Source organism: Pteronotus mesoamericanus, unplaced genomic scaffold (genome assembly GCF_021234165.1).
Source record: "Pteronotus mesoamericanus isolate MK-2021 breed Mesoamerican mustached bat unplaced genomic scaffold, CSHL_Meso_final contig_130, whole genome shotgun sequence".
Lineage (NCBI taxonomy): Eukaryota > Metazoa > Chordata > Mammalia > Chiroptera > Mormoopidae > Pteronotus > Pteronotus mesoamericanus.
The window spans coordinates 1,215,165-1,226,851 of record NW_026555060.1 but is presented as its reverse complement, the minus strand read 5'-3'; the positions used below and the strand labels follow the sequence as shown (position 1 = coordinate 1,226,851).

General features: G+C 41.4%; 1 pseudogene; it reads left to right on the top strand.

Moving 5' to 3' along the window:
* The first annotated feature begins 9,969 nt into the window (after window positions 1–9,969).
* Window positions 9,970–11,219, top strand: LOC129087456 (keratin, type I cytoskeletal 18-like; annotated as a pseudogene).
* Window positions 11,220–11,687: the final 468 nt, after the last annotated feature.

Sequence of the window (11,687 nt, the reverse complement as noted above, 5' to 3'; positions counted from 1 at the left end):
TGTGTGGTTAATACTTCCTGTTAGCTTATGGGGATTTGTCAGAAAACACTCCTAGAGCTTCCCCTGACCACTTATCTTTAATGTGCTAAGAGGTGAGACTCATAGAGCTAAGAAATTAGCATAATCTATAAAAATAGTGCAGCCTAAAATATTGTAAAGTGGTAGAGTGGAATGTAAATCTTGAAAGCATTTTTTTCTGTATCACAGTAAGCGTGAGCCTGAGCCCCATTTATAAATGTGATGCCAAAAATAGACACACACTGCTTAGTTTTAGAGAAGGATCTTGTACATGTCACGCCACACTGCAGAGGCTCTTTACAATGAGAGTAAGTACTTTTCCAATCCATTTCCCTGGGATCTTTCCCTTGGAACACCAACATATGGGCCAAGGGTGCTTAGATGCAGGCAGCAGGAGACACCCTGATAATACAAGACATGATACTCAGACTGTCTCCCTAACTGCAAAGGGTAGAACTCCCTTGCAGAAAGGCCACACCACTTTATTATTGTCTGTCCCATTCTTCGCTTTTTTTTTTTTTTTTTTGCAATTCCATATCTTCATATTTCTCTTCCAATTAGAAATCTGAATGGAAATCTGTGTACCAAAGCATATAATGGACACAATTTAGGTCTTTTCCCCACAGAGGACAGAGTTCCAGCCCCTGTGATTTTTTTTTTTTTTAACAGTCTGGCTGACTTCTAGTGCCAACAGCAACTGCTGGTTAAATCATCTAATCAGCCAGGATGAGGTCTTTGTTCTCCTGCTTTTGTGACTTCATTTTTTTGAACATGTAAAGTTGCCAACAATTCCAAAGGGTGTCAAGGTACTTCTCTTCAATTTGTTTCCATGTGAAGATAAAAACTATTGTGTCTAGACCAAATTATAATGAGATAAATAAACGACCCACTGTTACAAGACCTAGAAATAGATAGCTCCCTACAATGGTTTGAAAAGGAAATTTTTTTACTATCAAGCCACAAAAGGAAAAATGCAACTCTATACTCTTTTGTTATCTATATTCATCATCAACAATAGCAATGATTCATTGAGTATCCACCAGTATCACAAGAGGAACTCTGGAAGTTTAAAGTAGTAAAGCTAGACCTATGCAGTTTATCAATTCAGACCAAGGTCAGACATTTGTTTACAGAAACAAAAAAAGCTTTTCTGTTTCTAACAATTTATGATTTAAACTTTTTTTTAAGTAACAACAGGAAAGAGGTTAAAATGCAAAGCTATTTTTTTACTTACACACGACTTGTTGACTTACAAGAGGTCAAGCATCCGTGCTCAGGTTTACGGCCAGGGGAGCTTATGAAACACGCATTGACATCGCTAAGAAGAAAAATAGCAATTACCTGATGAATCTCAAACAATATAAAAATTTTTATTGAGCATATGACACTTCATGATAGCTAAATCATCTAAGAATCTCTTCATTTCTTCTCCTCTTGCCCCCTTTTCAGGCTCTATTCTTGGCATACCATTTTTAGATTTCTGTACTCTTACTGCTGAGGTAACATGATGTACAAATTTTTATTAACTGGCAAAATAATAAAAATCAAAGATTTCTTATTAGAAAATATGTAGGAAATTTGTCTCAGCTAATCTCTGTAAGAACTCATACAAGGCTATCTACTCCTAACCTCCTACTGGGATTTGAAATATGTAAATACAAATATTCATTTAAAAATATTTGTCAAAATGAAAAAGTCCCTATAAGAAAAAGTAAGGAGAAGAGTGACATTGAAGAGTCCCTTTCAGCAACACTGAAAGGAAAAGAAATCAACAGAGACAAGAGGGAAGGAGGGGCGGGGGGCAGGGAAAAGGAAGGGAAGGGGAAAGTCAAAGAACATATAGCAAGGACTCATGGACAAAACCAAAGGGGAAGAGCTGAGGGAGGGAAGGAGGGAGGGGGCAAAGGAAAGTGGTGGGGAGGAGGCAGAGACAAATGTATTTGAAAAAATAAATTAAAATTAAATTAAAAAAAGAAATATAAATATATATATAAATTTATTGAAATCCATCAACCATAAAGATTTGAATTTTCTAAGGAAAATTTTTACTTAAATTGGTCTTAGTATAGAAATTACAGCCATATTATCTTTATTTAACAAACTGCTGATTCCCATTTACGTGTTTACGTTACCTTGTATCACTTAATGAAAATCATCTTTATATTTCCTGAGTAGTTCCACATGTAGCCCATATGCAGTCCTTAAGGATTTAATAGGGACTGTACAAATGCAGTAAACAAATTCATGTATCTGAGTTGTTTTTACATACGTTATGATGTTTGGGAATGCCTTTGCATAAAGCATGCAGTATTGGAAAACACATACAAAACTAGTATCAGGAGCATAGTCCTGACAGAGATAAGCAATATTTCCCAAAGCTCATATCTCTTTATTTCCTATCTCTGTGAAAGAAATGAAAATTTCAGAACGCCCATAGAATTAAGAAAATAAAAACTCAGACTGACTGTGAGACGGCCAGGGCCCACTGCTGGCTATGTGGGGGCTGAACCAGCACACCCCCTCAGTTCATCCTCAGGATTAGTGCGTCACTGTTCAAAATATTTCCATAATTAACAGCTGTCTGTGTGAAATTGCCTTGGGGTCGCCACCCCATTTTGATGCCACTCCTTTCTGTGTCTCTGGCTAGAAGCATCAGAGACACTGTTTTGTCTTAGTAGAGCCATTTGAAATAGCAAATCTGAGTAACCCTTACTCCTTGCTTGAGAATTGGAAAGAAAACACCATTCTGAAGAGGTTCCCATCCTACTTTTAGCCTTAACATTTTTCCCAGCAAAGACTAACCAGTAGCATCTGTAGGTAGTTGGCTGAATAATGTCTTTGAGGATAAGTAATACAACATAGTTTTTATGAGAATGAAAATGCAGTCACTGAAATCTCTCAAGCCATAAAGCTTCCTTTGAACCATAAATTTTATTTTTTTAATTTTTATTTATTGATTTGAGAGAGAGAGAAAAGGAGAGAGAGAGACATCAGTTAGTTGTTCCATTTATTTATGTATTTATTGGTTGATTCTTGTATGTGTCCTGACTGGGATTGAACCTTCAGTCTTGGTGTATCAGGGCAATGTTCCAACCAACCAAGCCACGTGGCCAGGGCCCACGTTTAATTTCTAGTAAAAATGTTCATTCAGAATGGGTTTAACAAAGAGTTGATTAGGTTCATGGAGGCCTTAAATAAGTTAAAACATATATATGAAAAGACCATCTTAGCCCTGGTTGGTGTGGCTCAGTGGACTGAGTGTAGGCCTGTGAACCAAAGGTTCACCGGTTTGATTCCCAGTCAGGGCACATGCCTGGGTTGCTGGCCAGGTCCCCAGCAGGGGATGTGTGAGAGGCAACCACACATTGATGTTTCTCTTTCTCTCTTTCTCCCTCCTTTGCCCTCTCTCTAAAAAAAAATAAATAAATGAAGTCTTTTGTAAGAAAAAGAAAAGACTATCTTAACTATATTTAATGTAGTGGAATTATTGAAGTTACTTTTATAGAATATATTTCAACACAATCTTTATATCCCAACACCGGTAATACTCTTAGAAGATGTTAAGATACTGAATAATTCCCTTGAATACAGAATTCTCAACACATCAAAAGCCCATCTTGCTTTCGAAGCAAGAATTGGGGGGGGGGGGGTTCCTTCATATAAGCCTGAGGTTGTAAGAACTTTATAGTAACTCCCTGTCTATTCCTCCTGAAACCACATAGTACACACACATATGCACAGAGAGAGAGTGGCCTCCAGCTGAGAAGCATAGGTAGATCCCCACTGGGAACCCACTACCAAAACAGAAGTCCTGCATTCAAGTAAGTAATAACTATTGCTCATAACCAAGATGAACAGAACACGTATGTTGTGCCAGGTACTGCACTATAAGCTTTGCATGAATTATTTCATTTAATTCTTAGAACAACTCTATAAGCTCTCCATGATTTGAGGTTTAGAGATTTTTTAGAGGTTTAAAGAGAATCGCCAAGTTCCCAAGGCTAGAAAAGAGTAGAGCGAGAATTCAAGCTTGGGTGTCCTCCCCCAGAGCCTGTGCGCCTGCTGTCTCAGCCACAGCATCTTTACCAACCTTCTATAATCCCTTCAAGAACCTTCGAGTCATCATTCTGGAGCCTATAACTCCGTACTCCTTTCCTATCCTTAAGCTGCCCTGTCTTTCAGTTCAAGTATCAATTTGCTTCCTTTAACATTGGAGGAAACCAAATAAGGTGAGAAGGCTTCTAGAATTGAACCAATAATCAGAATCAGGAAGTAATAATGAAATTTTTCAGAGGTAATAAAGCAAACAATGGAAGAATAGGAAAGAAGAGAGCCTCATTTGCAAGTGGCTATTTGGCCTGTCAGTTGGAAATAGATATATCTGTTGTGGTATATTCTCAAATATGATCTCTATAGTAGTTAAAATAAATGAATTACCTCTAATGCATCAATATAGAAAAAATAAGAAAAACTAGTTTTAATGAAGAAATCAAGTTGGAATATGTTATATACTTAATATCATTTGTTTACTTTTTTAACCCATAGGATAATACTATGTATAGATACGGATCCACACATATAAGCAAAATGCATTTTACATTGATGGGAAGGAAAGAAATCTCAGGAATAGTTACTTCTGGGTGCTTAAGGAGTTATGGGCTGACGAGAAGTAGAGGACTTTGACTACATCTGTAATGTTGTATTAATTTCAAAGTATCTGGAATAAAGATGGCCAAATGTTCCCATTTGTTAAATGCAGGCACTGGTAATGTTAATATCTATAGATTCCTGAATGTTTGAAATAGTTTATCATTTCAACTGAACAACTGAAGTGGAAAAAGTTGTGAGAAATAGGCAATTATGTGTTGTGAAGTATGTAATGTACTTACACAGAAATTACACGCTCTGAGGGAGAGGAAAGAAGGCCATGGGAAAGAGATTGACCAATCACTGGTAAACGCAAGAAACAGGGAACAGTTTGGTGGCTGTTCTGAGCAAACATGTTGGGGAGGGAGGAGCTGTGAAAGAAATGGTTAGATAAGGCATGGGAGGAGAGAGGGAGGTGAGAGGACAGTGTACTGAGGATGGGGTGCCACAGGTAAATAACATGTTTGACACCTGAACTGTAACTGTCTGACAACACAGGGACTTGCTTGGGTGGGAGCTGAGACTCAGATACATCCACATTAGGGAGAATGAGGGATCTCACCACCCCCCATCACTTCAGCAGACACAGGATCTCTTCAGATAAACTGGATTACTTGAGATTGAAGATCCTCCTGGGAAAATAATTAAATCTTGACCTCAATTAGATTGCATACACATATACAACTATGTCTGATTAATTGGGGGAACTTCAAATAAAGTGAGATACTTGAGAGGCAACAGAACACTTACCAAAAATAGCAAGGTATCTGGTGCAGCAATTCAGCAGAAGGGCCTAAGTGTTGGAGGGCAGTGAATTTAGCAGCTAAGAGCAGAACCCAAGGGGACCCAGGCATTCTAGCAGCATGCTCAAGTCCTGTGCCTCTGAATTAGCAGCTATCCCCCACATTTGAAATTCTGGGGCACAAACCTTCCCACCATTTCCAAAACGAAAACTGGCCAAGATATTAGGAGAGATCTCAAAGGACAAGTTGGTTGGTGGCAGCAAAGTTCCAGCTTACCAGGCTCAAAGGCAGCTGAACATCAGAGTTCCAACTAGAGTTCCAGGTGGAAGTTCTAGCTGCAGGAGAGGCAGTGCAGTTCAACTCAGAAGAAAGCACTGTGTGTCTAACTTATTGGGCTTTCAGGCTAGCCAAGCCTGTTCTGGAACCCTAGAGCCAGGAGGTGTTCTTTTTCTCATTTTGTAGAAGTGCCACTGGCTGAGGTGCCTGAGACAAGAGCCACACCAAGGCAGTTGTGGCAGCGCTGTGGCATGCCAGCACCAATGAGGCAGCAGCACCAAGCCTTCTGCTGGGACCTGCAGCGAGACTGCAGTATCAACAGCAGAGTTCCAGTTCTGGCAGCTGCGGCTACCCAGTCTTGGAAGGCCCAGTAGTGAACTCTAGCCCGGACTCTGCATGGATAAATTAAAAGCATCTTGAGGGGGAATTTCCACAACTATGTGGAGGAAGGGAACTGCACAAGAACTGTCTTAGGTAGGTAGAGTGCAGAGCAACTGAGATGTGAATGTTCTGGGCTCCCAGGGTGGGAAAGCCTGAGATGTTCGAGTCACTGTAACTTGACTGCTGAGAAAGACAGTATGTTTATGAAAGATTTGTGCTTCAGAGGAAAAAAGAAAACTAATGAAATAAAATGCATTTGAATTAGATCATTCTTCCCAATGTTTTTGCATCCCTCTAAGATAATGGAATCTGCTAAGAGGATTTTTGGTTAAGAAAAGAAGGAAAGAGAAAAAGGGCAGGAGGGAGAAAGAAACTGCAAATAATCAAATATATTCACTTATGAATATGTCCCAATGACAATCTCGTCCATTGTAAACAATGAGAAACATGTGATCTTGGAGACTGTTTCCAGCTGAACTTTGTGTGATAGCTAATATTTTAGTCTGAAGCCTGATGGTTTAAGAGGACAGGTGGTGGCATGCTTCCAGCAGGGATGGCTACATACATAAATTCAAGTGAAATGAGGAGGAGCTGAGCAACAGTGACCCCGGAGTTGGCCTCAAATCTAAAAATGCCCCCAACTCATTCCTGAACACTTAGAAGCTCATCACACAAGGAATCCTCAGTTTACAAAGCCTCATTTGAACATATGAAGAAAGAACAAATAATGTAATGAGAAAGGCAGAGGGTTGGGATGAAACATCTGGGATAATTCAGATGAGATGCTGAAACTTGTCCGGCAACATATATGGTCACTCGGAAAGGGAAGATAGTCATCTTCTTCTGTGGGCCCAATGTTGAGAAGCATTTTAGATGATTGGTTTGTTGAAAGTTCAGGTACCTTTACTTACCCAGCCCTTTGCCCATATCAGAAATCATGCTGTCTTTCCTCAGCATTCTGTTCTTGCTTAAGGTGTCCCATCAGTCGACTTCTAAGAGTGTGGACAGACCCCAGAGGGCCCTGTCCAGCCTCCTGAAGAGCACTTGTGGGACGCAGGTAGGCTGTCTCCACCTTCCTGAGTCTTGCACAGGTATGAACGCACAGTGTCACAGCAAAGGATCACATGGGGACCAGGAGAGATGTATGCATGCTGCACTGCACTGCCAAGGTAACAATTACCTTCGACTCCTGGCAACAAACTCCTTCCGGGCCTGCTGTCAGAAACCACGGGATCAGCCAGACTTCTCCCACTGGGGAGGCCACTCCCCTCTCCAAAGGGCTGATCGGTATATTAACCCCCAAAAGAGGGCTGTTATTGGAAGCATATAATAGAGGCAAAAGAACTGCTCATCAGCATTTCTAGGTTGTGGGGGACACAGCCCCAGAATCCTCACACTTCATACCTCCTTACTGCTTTCAATAAAGACTTCTCCCACAGAGGAGTCCGTCTCCACATAGTGACATATGATGACTAGTTGGCAGCCTGGCTCTGGGGAAAATGATCCATAAGCAAACCACAGCACTTCCTGTTGGCAGAATTCAAATCCCATCATCAAAGGACTTGAGGATCTGATGATAGTTGGAGATCATTCTGACTACAGAAATAGAATACCTGAAATCCAAAACACAAAAGGACATGCCCCTTCCACAGCCGTAGGTGTCTTTATACATTGCATGTGTTCATGTTTCCCCTTCCTCAACCCAATAAGAGGCTTGCAATACGAATGCCCAGCAACTGTAAGACTCCCAAAGCCCCCTCCCTCCCTAAGAGGCATCTCACCAGCAATGGTGATTACAGCATCATCCCGGGTACCAAACAACAGACACCATTTTCTTATTTTCCTGGCTCCCTAAAGTGACGGCCAAGATACTCTCCTTTACCACAGAAATACCCTGAAGCTGTCAAAAACAAGCAGTACCTTCCTCCAAAGTAGGGAATAACTTTTTATTTTATTTTATTTATTGAATTTATTGGGTGACATTGGTTAATAAAATTTTATAGTTCTCAAGTGTACATCACAATTTAGCTCCCCTATACCTTCTTCTACCTCCCCCCACCCCACTGGGAAAAACTTTTAATGCCTTCAGTCTTAAATTGTTATCCTTTTCAATAGTATAGATTGGCCTGGAGATTATTATGCTAAGTGAAATAAGCCAGTCAGAGAAAGACAAATACCATGTGATCTCACTTAATATGTGGAATCTAATGAAGAAAATAAACTGACAAACCAAACAGAACTGGAGGCATGGATACACAGAACAGACTGGCAGATCTCAGAGTGAAGAGGGGTTGTGGAGGAAAAAAGAAGTTGAAGAGATTAACCAAAGAACATATATGCAGAGCCCATGGACACTGACAATAGCGTGGTGAAGGGGAAGGAGTGGGGCAGGGGCTGGGTGGGGGTAGGTAATCAGGGGGCAAAGGGAGGACATCTGTAATAGTGTCAACAATTTTATAAAAATGAGTTAAATAAAGACTCCCTCAAGTTTCCCCCAAATTACCCAACTACACCAACCCCAGACTGCCTCTATTCCTTTCTTTAGGATGAGTTATTGTTCAGCAGGCTGTTCAGGATAGACTGCTGGAGGCCTTGCAAATTTAGGGGGTCTGAGACACGGACCTTGTGGAATGGCCAAATGAGTGATAAACACAGGGAAGTTGCAAGTTGAAATCCTTCTACTTTATTTGCAACCACGGATATCATTTTCTCAAGGAAAATGACTCTTCCCCACAATGGAAAACAAAACTATTAGCTTCGCCAAAAAGTCCATTTAGTTTTTTCCATAAAATAAAAGATACATTTTTTCATTTTCACCAATAACTCTTGATTTAGATATTTTGAGTATGTCGGCTATCTCCTGCTATTGGCTTCTAGTGGGAAGAGGCCAGGGGTGCTGCTAAACATCTTCCAATGCAGAAGACAGTCCCACAACAAAGGATTATTTGGCCAAAATCTCAATAATACCAAAAAACTTCACAAAACACTCTTGACATGTTTGACATTCAATCAGTCACAGCGCCTTCTTCATACACTGCACAAATCTTTTTTTGCATTTCAGTTGCACTTTTACATTTCTTGAAATAATAAAGCATAATACACCAAAAACATTGAGTACCTTCTTCCATCTTCAATATTAAAATGACTGCACAAAAACCCACCAATTTTGATAAGTTTTTTAAAATGCATGCTGATATGACAGCTGTCACAATACAATCTAACAAAATTGTTTCAAATGAAGTTAAAGATAACTAAGCACTACTAGAGTCATCGTGTGTAAAGAACATAAGGGACTTTTTGGCCAACCCATTATCATTAAATGAAGGAGAAGACCTTGAAGGGGAAAAGAGCAAAGATTCTGCCCATGTCCATATTTATATATCCTAGAGTGTGCTGAGGAAAACTACAGTCAGAAAGCTCATAGCTTAAAAAATTCTTCCCTTACTTGACCTCCCTGCTAAGAATCAAGGCTTTTCTGTTGTCGGGCACATAGAATCAAAGTCTGATCTTGGTCTCTCTTAATCACAGTTTCCTCAACTGTGACTATCAAGGGATGTTAACTTTTGAGAATCTGATAAGAGCTATATAGACTCTCTCCCCAGGAAAACAAACACAAGACTTCCATAGAAAATTTTGCATGTAATTTGGGGAGAAGAAGGTTCTAAACTTCCTAAAATCCAGTCTAAAAACCTTTGAGCTAAATGATATCTGAGATTTCTTACAACTCTAAAATGAGTTTACAGAAGCTCTGTCTAAATTGGATAGATTAAACACTCTCATTCTTTTTTGCTCCCTTCTAAAAATCCACAAGAAAAAAAAAATAATAGTAGCATGTAACTGGAGTCACAGACCTGCTTACTGCTGCTAGAACCTGCTTTGCCTCTTGCCTTCCTCCCTGACCAACATGAGCTTCAGCACCCACTCCAGCACCTCCACAAACTACAGAAGCCTGGGCTCCATGCAATCACCCTCCCACTGGATGCAGCACATCTATGCAGGTGCAGGGGGCTTGGGCTCCCAGATCTCTGTGTCCCATTCCACCAGCATGTGGGGTGGCTGGAGGTCTGGGGGCCTGGTTGTGGGGATGGCCAGTGGTCTGGCAGGCACAGGAGGCATCAAGAGCTAGATGGAGACTATCCAATGCCCAAATGACCACCTCTCCTCTTACCTGAAGAGGGTGAGAAGCCTGGAGGTTGATAATCAGTGGCTAGAGAGCATTTGGAGAAGAAGGGACCCCAGGTCAGAGACTGGGGCACTATTTCAAGACCATTGAGGAGCTGAGGACTCAGATCTTTGCAAGTTCTGTGGACAGTGCCTGCATCATTCTGCAGATTGGCAATGCCCAAATTGCGGCTGATGACTTCAGAGTCAAGTATGAGACGGAGCTGGCCATGCGCCAGTCTGTGGAGAGTGACTGACATCAATGGGCTCTGAAAGGTCACTGATGACACCAATATCACTTGGCTGCAGCTGGAGACAGAGATCAAGGTTCTCAAGGAGGAGCTGCTCTTCGTGAAGAAGAACCATGAGGAAGAAGAAAATGGTCGACAAAACCAGATTGCCAGCTCTGGGTTGACCATGAAATTGGATGCTCCCAAATCTCAGGACCTCAGCAAGGTCATAGTGGAAAAATGGGCCCAGTATGAAGAGCTGGCTCAGAAGAACTGGGAGGAGCTCGAAAGTACTTGTTCCAGCAGAATGAGGAAAGCACTGCAGTGGTCACCTCACAGACCGCTGAGGTAGAAGCTGCTGAGATGACACCCACACAGCTGAGATGTACAGTCCAGCTCTTGGAGATCAACCTGAACTCAGTGAGAAACCTGAAGGCCAGTTTGGAGATCAGCCTGAGGGAGGTGGAGACACACTATGCCATTTAGATGGGACAGCTCAACAAGGCCTTGCTATACCTGGAGTCAGAGGTGGCCCAGACCCAGGCAGAAGGGCAGCACTGGGCCCAGGAGCACGAGGCCCTGCTGAACATCCAGGTCAAGCTGCAGGTTGGGAGCACCACCTACCGCTGCCTGAGGGAAGAAGGGGAGGACTTCGGTCTTGGTGATTCCCTGGACAACCATCCAAAGAACCACCCCCTCCCACGGGATTGTAGTTGGCAAAGTGGTGTCTGAGGCCAACACCACCAAAGTTTTGAGGAGTTAAGGCAACAGAAGTGGAGCGTCCCTTGGGGTGCAGGAGGCCAATAAAAATTCAGAGATCATTGAAAAATAATAATAATAGGAGATGAAGAAATGTTAACATAAAGGGAGAAAGTGGATGGACAAGTGAAGCTGACATAGTTAGGCAGAGATTAAAGTAACTGCACAGAAATCATTCAATTCACCACCCGGAGCACTGCAAAATTGAAGGCACACTTAGTACATGTGGAAGTAAATGTGAGAAGTGACATCAATCAAGTTTTATTCCCTTACACAGGACTCTGCCAAAGCCCAGTAATTAATTTTGTATTATTTTTCTTTATGGGGAAGCCCTACATGCCCCACTAATCTTGTTTTTGTCCCTCATTGTGGCTGAAACAGAAAGATTAGTTAAAAGTCTATTAGGAAGTTAGATCTGGAGATATTCTTCCTCAACCCATAGAAACAGGAATTCCTTGGCTGAAGACAGATT